Source organism: Cervus canadensis, chromosome 10 (assembly GCF_019320065.1).
Source record: "Cervus canadensis isolate Bull #8, Minnesota chromosome 10, ASM1932006v1, whole genome shotgun sequence".
Lineage (NCBI taxonomy): Eukaryota > Metazoa > Chordata > Mammalia > Artiodactyla > Cervidae > Cervus > Cervus canadensis.
In genome coordinates, this window is record NC_057395.1 from 25,423,502 (window position 1) to 25,434,215 (window position 10,714).

At 36.4% G+C, this 10,714-nt stretch overlaps 1 pseudogene; it reads right to left on the reverse strand.

Moving 5' to 3' along the window:
• Positions 1-3,328: 3,328 nt before the first annotated feature.
• Positions 3,329-3,702, reverse strand: LOC122448563 (annotated as a pseudogene).
• Positions 3,703-10,714: the final 7,012 nt, after the last annotated feature.

A 10,714-nucleotide genomic window follows, 5' to 3' on the forward strand; every position in this document is an offset into this window, starting at 1 on the left:
CATAAGTCTCACTGATATAGACAACTACCTAAGGAAATAAACAGGGAGAAAAAGATCTCCCATGCAGAGTAATTCCAAATAATTTATGTAGACACTCCTTTTTCAAGACTGTGAAGCATAACACATTAACTGTGTGCAGCATGGGCTGCACATGAGTGATCAGTTCTCAAAACGTAGTCTAAAGCTATTCTAGTAAGAACAGGTGATACCAGAAGAATTGTTAGTGGAAAAAAGTAGTATTCAGGAACAGATGCACATATATACATGAATATTATACAGAAAGCATTTCAAGTTAGTGAGAAAAAAAGATCAGCAAATGGGGTTGGAACAACTGGCTACTCAGAGAAAAATTAAACTGCCTGAATTAGAGTTAAAAAGCAAGAAAAAATGAAATCACAAAAGAATTTGGGAAATACCTAAATATTCTTCACAATGATCTGAGAGGTAGCAGAAGGGGAAAGCTGCTGAAACATAAAAGCAAAGAAGGAAACCATGAAAAAAGAGTGACAAAACGGACTACAGACAAATTCAATGTCATATAGATATGTAGAAAACACACTGGGGGATTTTTTTTTCTCTCTGTATTGGATTAAGGTGATTTTTTTTTTCTTCTTTATATTTTCTAGCTTTTTCAGCTTTTAAATAAAAAACACTTAAAAAATATTACTTGTATAATTAGAAAATTGCCATTAAAATTAAAAATTAGAACAGTTTAACTAGGGAAATTGCCTGAATGAAAAGTTACCCTACCTCACCACAAGGTTGGCCAAGGGTCTACCTGTAGCAGTCTCTCACAATTCTTTTCACAATTATAACATTACTTGTGTATGTATTTATTTAATATTTACCTCCCCTCTCCTATCCAAATCCAAGTCTTTCTGAACATGGGTTCAGAGAAGGAATTAGTTCCAAACACCCTAAGATCTCCATCGTAAGAAATGAAGTGACTTCTCTTGTAAGCATCTAGAATGGTACTAGTTAAGTACCAGCCTGGGAAGAGCTGAGAATGTGTTGTGTAGTTCAGCGGGGAAATGGCGCTGGAAAAAAGGCACAGAATAGACCCTGAGCGCTGTGTAAGTCTGAGGACAGAAACAAATCTGCTTTCTTCCGGTCTTGTGCCTGGTGGTAAAGGAGGTGCTGAGTCAACTGATAATAGAGCTCAGAGCTCTCTCGGAAACATTCTGCTCAGAGAGTCTTTCCATTGGAAACAAACTGAGACTCACACTGGAACAAAGCAGAGGAAGTTTTCATGCATTCTTTTATCTGGGGCAAAAAATTCTATTAAGAAGTCAGAAAATACTTGGCATTTTGACCTCACAGGTAGTCAATTTAGCTAACTGGAATCCAAGGGGAAAAGATGGATTCCTATCACTGATAAAAAAGGAACAGTAACATGTATCAGTGCAAGTTTTAAAAACATTGTATCAGCCAAATAGATACTAAATATATCATGAGGTTAATCCCTAGTCTGGGTATGGTGAACAGCAAGGCATGTAGAACATATTGAACAGTTTACATTTTTTCCTAAGTACTGAATAATTAAGTTAGTGCAAACAAACAAAAAAAACCCACCTAATACAATTGGGAATTAGGTAAAGCACCTTAGATAAGTTGTTGACATGCTTTATTTTGGTATCATTATTTCTCTTCAGTTTAGTTCAGTTCAGTCACTCAGTCGTGTCTGACTCTTTGCAACCCTATGAATCGCAGCACGCCAGGCCTCCCTGTCCATCACCAACTCCCAAAGTTTACTCAAACCCATGTCCATCGAGTCAGTGATGCCATCCAGCCATCTCATCCTCTGTCGTCCCCTTCTCCTCCTGCCTCCAACCCTTCCCAGCATCAGGGTCTTTTCCAATGAGTCAACTCTTCACATGAGGTGGCCAAAGTATTGGAGTTTCAGCTTCAGCATCAGTCCTTCCAATGAACACCCAGGACTGATCTCCTTTGGGATGGATATTTATCTTATAAAGCTGCAAATATAGTTCAATAAATTATTTACATAAATCTTACCTAATATCCTGATCTTTGTGCTGCACACACTTGGCATTATGAACTGAGATCTTTTCCTTCCTTTGTTATAATAACAGCTTCCTCATTCATCACACTTGATGCCCAGTTATTCACTCTTTCTTTCCTGTTTAAGTCTGTTGTTACAGAATGTCATTCTACAAGTGTTCCAGTATCATATTTGACATTCTTCTCCATTAAAGCCAAAAAGGAAATAATTATCTGAAGACAAACCCCTGTGATGTCCAACAGATGTACTTTCAGTTCTATCGATATTCTGGGTATCCAGGCACACACTGTCCTGTAAGGTTTCTTAAAGTCGCACTAATTAGCCTCTGTCTTTGACTTTGCATTTCTATATCGTATAGAATTACAGGAGGAATGTGTGTGTGTGTGCATGTGTGTTCTCATCTGTAGTGCAATATACTAGCAGAATAAAACAACCAAGTATAAACCTGTATATACTCTTCCAGAGAACATCAGACTGCACGTCAGCCTGCGTGAATTGAAGACCAAGAGAGTTCTTCTTATAGTATACAAATAAAGCCTTTTTGCTGAAATTAACCGTTTTAAAAACTGCCATTTGCAACAAGGTGGTCATTTAGGGGAAAAAAAAATTCTCTTTCAAGTTTCAGCAATTTACATAGTGTTGCCCTTAATTATATCTTCTTTTGGTTTGGTTTTTGAAACCTGAACCAACTGGAATATGCTGTCGTGGGACAGCTGAGAGATGAAATAACCTACAGCTGCTGCTAAGTCGCTTCAGTCGTGTCTGATTCTGTGTGACCCCATAGACGGCAGCCCACCAGGCTCCCCCATCCCTGGGATTCTCCAGGCAAGAACACTGGAGTGGATTGCCATTTCCTTCCCAATGCATGAAAGTGAAAAGTGAAAGTAAAGTTGCTCAGTCGTGTCTGACTCTTGGTGACCCCATGGACTGCAGCCTACCAGGCTCCTCCGTCCATGGGATTTTCCAGGCAAGAGTACTAGATTGGGTTGCCATTGCCTTCTCCAATAACCTACAGAGGGCTGGGTTAAGAAGACAAATTACCCAAAATCAAGCTCAATGATGGAGATGAAGCTGCACACTCTCTCTTTTTTAAAATATTTACTTATTTGGCTATTGGGTCTTAGTTGAGATACTAGGGCTCTCTAGTTGTGATGCACAGCTCCAGAGCACACAGGCTCACCAGGAGTTGAATCCATATCGCCTGCATTGCAAGGCAGATTCTTAACCTGTGGACCACCAGGGAAGTCCCCCAGACCAGTACACTCTTTTTTTCTTGGCAGTTCAATAACTTTATTGGACAATCAGCAATTAGGTCTCAACCACACTAACTGTCTGTAGATTTTTGAAAGTGGCGACAGGCACGTGAGTAACCAACGTGTAGAGCTTGTTTGGTTAGCCTCCATCTTTATTACATTTTCTGGACAACTGCACACAGATCTAGTATGGGACATCCCTTATATCTTTGACCCAAATGTCTTTGTTGAGCCTGGTGTAGATGCTCACATCTGGTGTCCCCATCTCCTTCATGGCAAATTTCTGTATTTCTTTGAGTGCCCAAGGGACAGGCTTCTTGAAACCCACTTCATGGATGCACTGCGAATGCTGATAGCATATTCTCTGGTCACCACCTTGTTGATGGCAGGCTGGCCCTTCTTCTCACTGCCCCTTTTAGCAGGAGCCATCACCCCATAGCGCCAGGGTACTGGTTTGGATTGGAAAGCCCAAACCAGTAAACTCCTAAGTCATTATTCTTTATTCCAAGATTTAAGTGCCAGTATCTACTTTATTTCATTGAGTACCACTTCTCAGCTGTCTTGCAGACAAATGACTGGGAGTCCACATGAGCGGGTTAGGGGGAGGTGTCAGAATTAGACACACTTAGATAGTCCATTGACTAGCTAGGTGATCTAAAAGAAAAAAACAAACCTCTTAACCTTCAGCAGTCTCAGATTCCTTACCTGTAAAATGTGGGGACCAGTACTTACTTTTTTATGACCTAAGTGAAAGACATAGTTCATGGAGTCACAAGAGTCAGATACAACTTAGCAAATGAACAACACAATGCGAAGAAGCAGGAGAGAAGGTTGATGAGTAAGTATTAGATGTAGGTTATAGTCCTAGATTTTGTTTTGGGTGGTGGGATCATAGGTGTTTATGACTTTATTGAAAATCAATAATTAAATAAATAAACAAATATGGATCACAAACAAGCTAAAGATTATTTTAATACAATTCTGTGCACCAAGACCTTGATAATAATATGTATAAGAGTATTAATAGTAACAATTGTACTATGTCTTTTGCAGGGTTTTTGTTGGCTTTAAGTAACATGTGGGGTGTTTAGCACATTTTAACTTCTCTATAAAAATAGCTGCAAGTATTATGTCAGGGGGTGAGTGACAATGGGTGAGGAGGGGGAACAGTATGCTGAAGAAATGATGATGTCTCATAAAGAATGGTCCTTTTCTGTTTACTAACCTAAAACTCAGAACATTAAAATTATATCTAAATGACTAGACTCCCTCTCACAAACTAGATCATTTACACATCATTTTAAAGTCTAATCCTATGGGACATATAATCTATAGTTATGGTACTAAGGGGGCTTCCGCAGTGGCTCAGTGATAAAGAATCTGCCTGCAATGCAGGAGATGCAGCAGGAGCCTCAGGTTCAATCTCTGGATGGGAAAGCTCCCCTAGAGAAGAAAATGGCAACCCACTCCAGTATTCTTGCCTGGGAAATTCCATGGACTGTAGCCTGCCAGTCTCCTCTGTTACAAAGAATCAGACATGGCTGACCGACTGAACAACAACAAAGGTACTATTGAAATAGTTGCTTGTTTATTTGTTTTTTATTAAAGCATGGTCCTACCTTCAAGAAGCTTACATTATTTAGGGTAAGAGGGAAACAGTACTTCAACATGAAACAATTACAAAACCATAATGTACCAGAATGCGCTACCAGAATGTGATATGAATGACAGTTCCTTAAAGGAATCCAGACAGAAGAGAAGGCTTCCTAAAATAAGAAGCTAAGCTTCAAGAAGGGTAGGATCTAAAGATGCATGAAGACTGGGTGAAGCACAACTTCACCTTTAAGTGAAGGCTTTTCTTTCTATTCTCTCCAGAACCTAGAGGTCATATTTGGCCCTTACAGCCATTAGTTTTCCATTACCAACAAAAGCACTGTGCCCAGGGAGAAAATAAGAACAAGGTAGTGGTTTGTCCCCAGATTATATTAAACAATTTCATTTTCTTGCTTCTTAATTACTAATCTCATTTTAAAATAGATTCTAAAACACTGCTTAGAGGTAAAGTTGTCAGAGACAGGCACTGAGGCAGAAAAGAAGTGCCAGGTATTAGATCAAGTGCAATGCTTGGTTGTATCTGAGATTGAAATCACATAAGAATATGAGCAATTCTGGTAGACTGAATGAAGAGACACATTGATATATGGGGGGGGGGGGGAAAGGAACATTAAAGAGGAGAGTGAAAAAGTTGGCTTAAAACTCAAATTCAGAAAACTAAGGTCATGGCATCTGGTCCTATCACTCCATAGCAAATAGATGGGGAAACAGTGGAAACAGTGACAGATTTTACTTTGGGGGGCTCCAAAATCACTGCAGATGGTGACTGCAGCCATGAAATTAAAAGACGCTTACTCCTTGGAAGAAAAGGTATGACCAACCTAGACAACATACTAAAAAGCAGAGACATTACTTTGCCAACAAAGGTCCATCTAGTCAAGTCTATGGTTTTTCCAGTAGTCATGTATGGATGTGAGAATTGGACTATAAAGAAAGCTGAGTGCCAAAGAATTGATGCTTTTGAACTGTGGTTTGGAGAAGACTCTTGAGAGTCCCTTGGACTGCAAGGAGATCCAACCAGTCCATTTTGAAGGAAATCAGTCCTGACTATTCATTGGAAGGACTGATGTTGAATCTGAAACTCCAATACTTTGGCCACCTGATGCAAAGAACTGTGTCATTGGAAAAGACCCTGATGTTGGGAAAGATTGAAGGCGGGAGGAGAAGGGGATGACAGAGGATGAGATGGTTGGATGGCATCACCAACTCAATGGACATGAATTTGAGTAAACTCTGGGAGTTGGTGATGGACAGGGAGGCCTGGTGTGCTGCAGTCCATAGGTCACAAAGAGTCGGACACGGCTGAGTGACTGAACTGAACTGAACTGAACTGAAAGACAGTAAGATACAAAAGTAAAAACGGCAAATAATTTTGTCTTTATAGGTTATTAAAATATGGCATAAAACACATAATTTTGATGAGAGGGTATCCATTTTAATTAGTCAAACTGCCAGTAGTAAAAATTAATTGTGTGTAACTTAATTACATATATATAATTTAGATGAATAACAAAAAATACTGAAATTCTAAAATCTCCCTAAATAATTTTACTTAGTTTAATGAGTAATCATCTTAGGAAATACATATTATACTAAAACATAGCCAGTGTACATATACAGAAAAGAAGCTATTCTAAAATCTAAAATAAAAATGTAGGAAAAAAGTTAGTTAAGGATTTGATTGAAACATATAAAGTTGTAAAGGATAGAGTGAAAACTGATCTAGATCACCAGCTTTCTACTCCCAACACAACCAAGAGCTAACAGTTTTGATGAAATTTTAAAATAGTAACTTCAGCAGAGGAAGAAGTACAGAAAAACTACACAGGATATGAGAACTGTGTCTCAAATCTCCCAGCATGAACAATCATATAAACAAATTTATTTAAGTAAAAATAGTGTGCTAGTTTGAAGAGGTGACATTTAACAAACATTAACAGATACATATTCATCAAATATTTATTAAGCTCTTGCTGTGAACAAAATAGTTTTTTCTTTTATTGAACTTATATTCTACTGAGAGAGACAAAAAACAATCAAGTAAAGAATCAAAACAATCATGTAATTTCAGATTGTGATAAATGCTGTGAAGAAAACAAACAAGGAAATAAGATAGAGAGTGACTGGGGATGTGGTAAGGTGGGGTGCAAATTTAGACACTGTGGTCAGAGAAAATTTCTCTGAGGTTATATTTGAGCATAGATCTGAGCGATAAGGAGAAACCAGCCATGAAAACATCTAGAGGTGCAATTTTCCAGGCTACTTACCACGTATAAATGTCCCATACTAAGATAGATAGAAAGATGGGGGGGGGTGGATGGGTGGATGGAGAGACTGGATGGACAGATAGATAACTTATCTATACAGAACACTCCACACATAAAAAACACACAGAATACTACCCCAAAGCAGCAGAATACACATTTCCTCAAGTGGACATGGGACACTCCAGGACAGATCATATATCAGGCCATAATAAATCTTAGTAAATTCAAAAAGACTGAAAGCATACAAAATATCTTTTCTGATAATAATGAAATGAAACTGGAAATCAATAACAAAAGGAAAATCAGAATATTCAAAAATATGTGGAAATTAAACAATACACTCTTGAGCAACCAATGAGTCAAGAAATCACAAGAGAAATTAGAAAATACTTTGAACTAAATGAAAACAAAACTTCACATACCAAAACGTATGGGATTCAGTGAAAGCAATGCTAAGAGAGAAATTTATAGCTGTAAAGCATACATTAAAAAAAGAAGAAAAATTTCAAATCTGTAACCTAACTTTATACCTTAAGGAACTAGAAAAGAAAGGGCAAGCTAAACTCAAAACTAGCAGATAAAAAGAAATAATAAAGATTAGGGCAGAGATAAGTAAAATACAGCATAGAAAAACAATAGCAAAACCCAATGAAACCAAGGTTGATTCTTTGAAAAGATCAACAAACTTGACAACTTCAGCTAGACTAAGGAAAGAAGACAGAAGACTCAAATTATTGAAAATATAAGTGAAAGTGGGAACATGACTACCAATTACAGAGCAATAAAAAGAATTATAAAAAAAATACTATGAACAATTACACACTAACTCATTGGGTAACTTAGATGAAATGGAAAAATTTCTAGAAACACACATCTACCAAAACTGAATCATAAATAAACAAAATCTGAATAGATCTGTAACTAATGAGATTGAACTGGTAGTCAAAAAACCACTCAACAGAAAAAGGCCTTGGACCAAATGATTTCACTGGTGAATTCTACCATACATTTTAAAAATTAACACCTATCCTTTTCAAATGTTTCCAGGAAAAAAAAACCAAAAAACTGGAGAGACGACTTTCTAACTCACCCACTAGACCAGCATTACCCTGATAAATGGAGTAAGACAAAGACATTTTAAGGACAAAGGACACCAATATCCCGATGAGATATTGCAAAACCCGCAAAAGAGTTCTAGCAAAGTGAATTCAGCTGCATTTTAAAAGGATTAAACACCATGAGCAGGTGGGATTTACTCCTGGAATGCAAGAATGTTTGAACATATGAAAAATCAACCAATGTAATTAATATGCCACATTAATAAAATGAAAGGAAAAAACTTCACATGATCATCTCAACTGATGCAGAAAAAGCATTTGGTAAAATCCAACATTCTTTATGACAAATACTCTCAATAAACTAGGAATAGAAGGAAACTTCCTTGACATGATACAGTCCATTTTTAATGCCTGCATTTACAGATATACATTTCTCTCTTAGAACTGCTTTCAATTCATCCCATAAATTTTGGTATGTGGAGCTTTGTTTTCTTTTGGCTCAAAGTATTTTCTAACTTCCCTTGTGATTTCTTCTTTCACCCGTTAGTTTCTCAAGAGAGTCTTGTTTAATTTCCACATATTTGTGAATTTTCCTGTTTTCCTTTTGTTACTGGTTTCTAGTTTTATTTCATTATTATCAGAAAAGATACTTTGTATGATTTCAACCTTTTTAAATTTATGAAGACTTCTTTTATGGCCTAACATATGGTTTATCCTGGTGAATGTTCCACATCCACTTGAGAAAAACATGTATTCTGCTGCTGTTAACTATTCTTTTTTTAAAATGTATTTTATTTAAGTAGAGTTGATTTACAATGTTGTGTTCATTTCTGTTGTGATTCATGTATACATATATTTTTTCTTTTACATATTCTTTTCCATAGTGGTTTATAATAGGATATTGAATATAGTTTCCTGTACTGTACAGTAGAGCTTTATTATTTATCTGTTCTATATATAATACTTCACATTTGCTAATCCAAATCACCTAGTCTTAATTTATTCTCTATTTTCATAATTACATTGGATGTTGAAGTTTGTCAAATATTTCTTTCTGCATGTATTAAATCACTATAAATATTTTCCCCTTCAGGTTATTAATAACACATAATGTATTAATAGTTTTCCTAATACCAACCTACCCTTGCAGTTCAGGGAGGAATTGATTTGGTAATGGCATATTTTCTTAAGCACTGCTGAACTACAACCGCCATTGTTTTATTAAAGTTTTTACTTAAATATTGATAAGTGAGTTGGTTCTATCTTGTCAGATTTTGATGCTAGTGTCAGACTTTCTTTGCAAGTGTAACTTGAAGGATTTCTTTTTTTGAAATCAGTCAATTCTATCCAATTTACCTCTTTCTTTAAAAAAAATTGAAGAATTAACAGTAAAACCATGTTTTCATGGTTTTATGGCCTGGAGATTTTAAAGAGGAAGTTCTTATATAAATTTCTCAATTGCTATATGTCTGTTTAGGTTTGCCTACATTGGCTGTTACTCAGTATTTTTCATTTATATTTTCAAATGATTTTTTTTCAGAATTTTAAATTTCCTCTATATCAATAGTTACTTCCTCTTTTTCATTTTTAACTTTTTAGAGATGTATTTGTCCTTTTTTCCCATTTCCTTTTATTTTTACTACTATACTAGCAAGTGGTTTATCTTGTTTTTATTTCCCTTTTTGTTATGTCCTCTTCAAAGAATCTGCTCTTTTTGGGCAATTGAACTGTATTTCATTCTTCTAAATGCATGGTTTGATTTTGTGAGTTTTTTCTTTTATCTCTCTAGGACATTGTGTAATGGGTGAACTTACTCTCATAAGTTTATATGTATTGTTATAAGAAATACATTTAATATTTATTATTTCAAGTTTTCTACTATGTGGACAATTTTTAAAGTCTTTATTGAATTTGTTACAATACTGCTTCTGCTTTCTGTTTTGGTTTTTTAACTGCTAGGCATGTGAGATCTTAGTTCTCTGATGAGGGATCAAACGCACACACACTGCATTGAAAGATGGAGTCTTAACCACTGGACCTCCAGTTTACTATTTCTATTTCCCAAGTTTTCTATTACGTACTGCTGCTACTACTAAGTCACTTCAGTCATGTCTGACTCTGTGCGACCCCGTCCCTGGGATTCTCCAGGCAAGAACACTGGAGTGGGTTGCCATTTCCTTCTCCAATGCATAAAAGTGAAAAGTGAATGTGAAGTCGCTCAGTCATGTCTGACTCTTCACAACCCCATGGACTGCAGCCTACCAGGCTCCTCCATCCATGGGATTTTCCAGGCAAGAGTACTGGAGTGGGGTGCCATTGCCTTCTCCGCTATTACGTACTACCAATTGCTAAATGTAATATTTTTTCTGTATTTGGTTATATAGATGTGTGTGTGTGTGTTTATTTGGATAATTTTGAAAGTTTATTATCTACTTTTGGGGTTTTCTTAATCTTTTGCAATCATTATAACTTTATTTAGTATCATTAACTCTACTTCTTGAT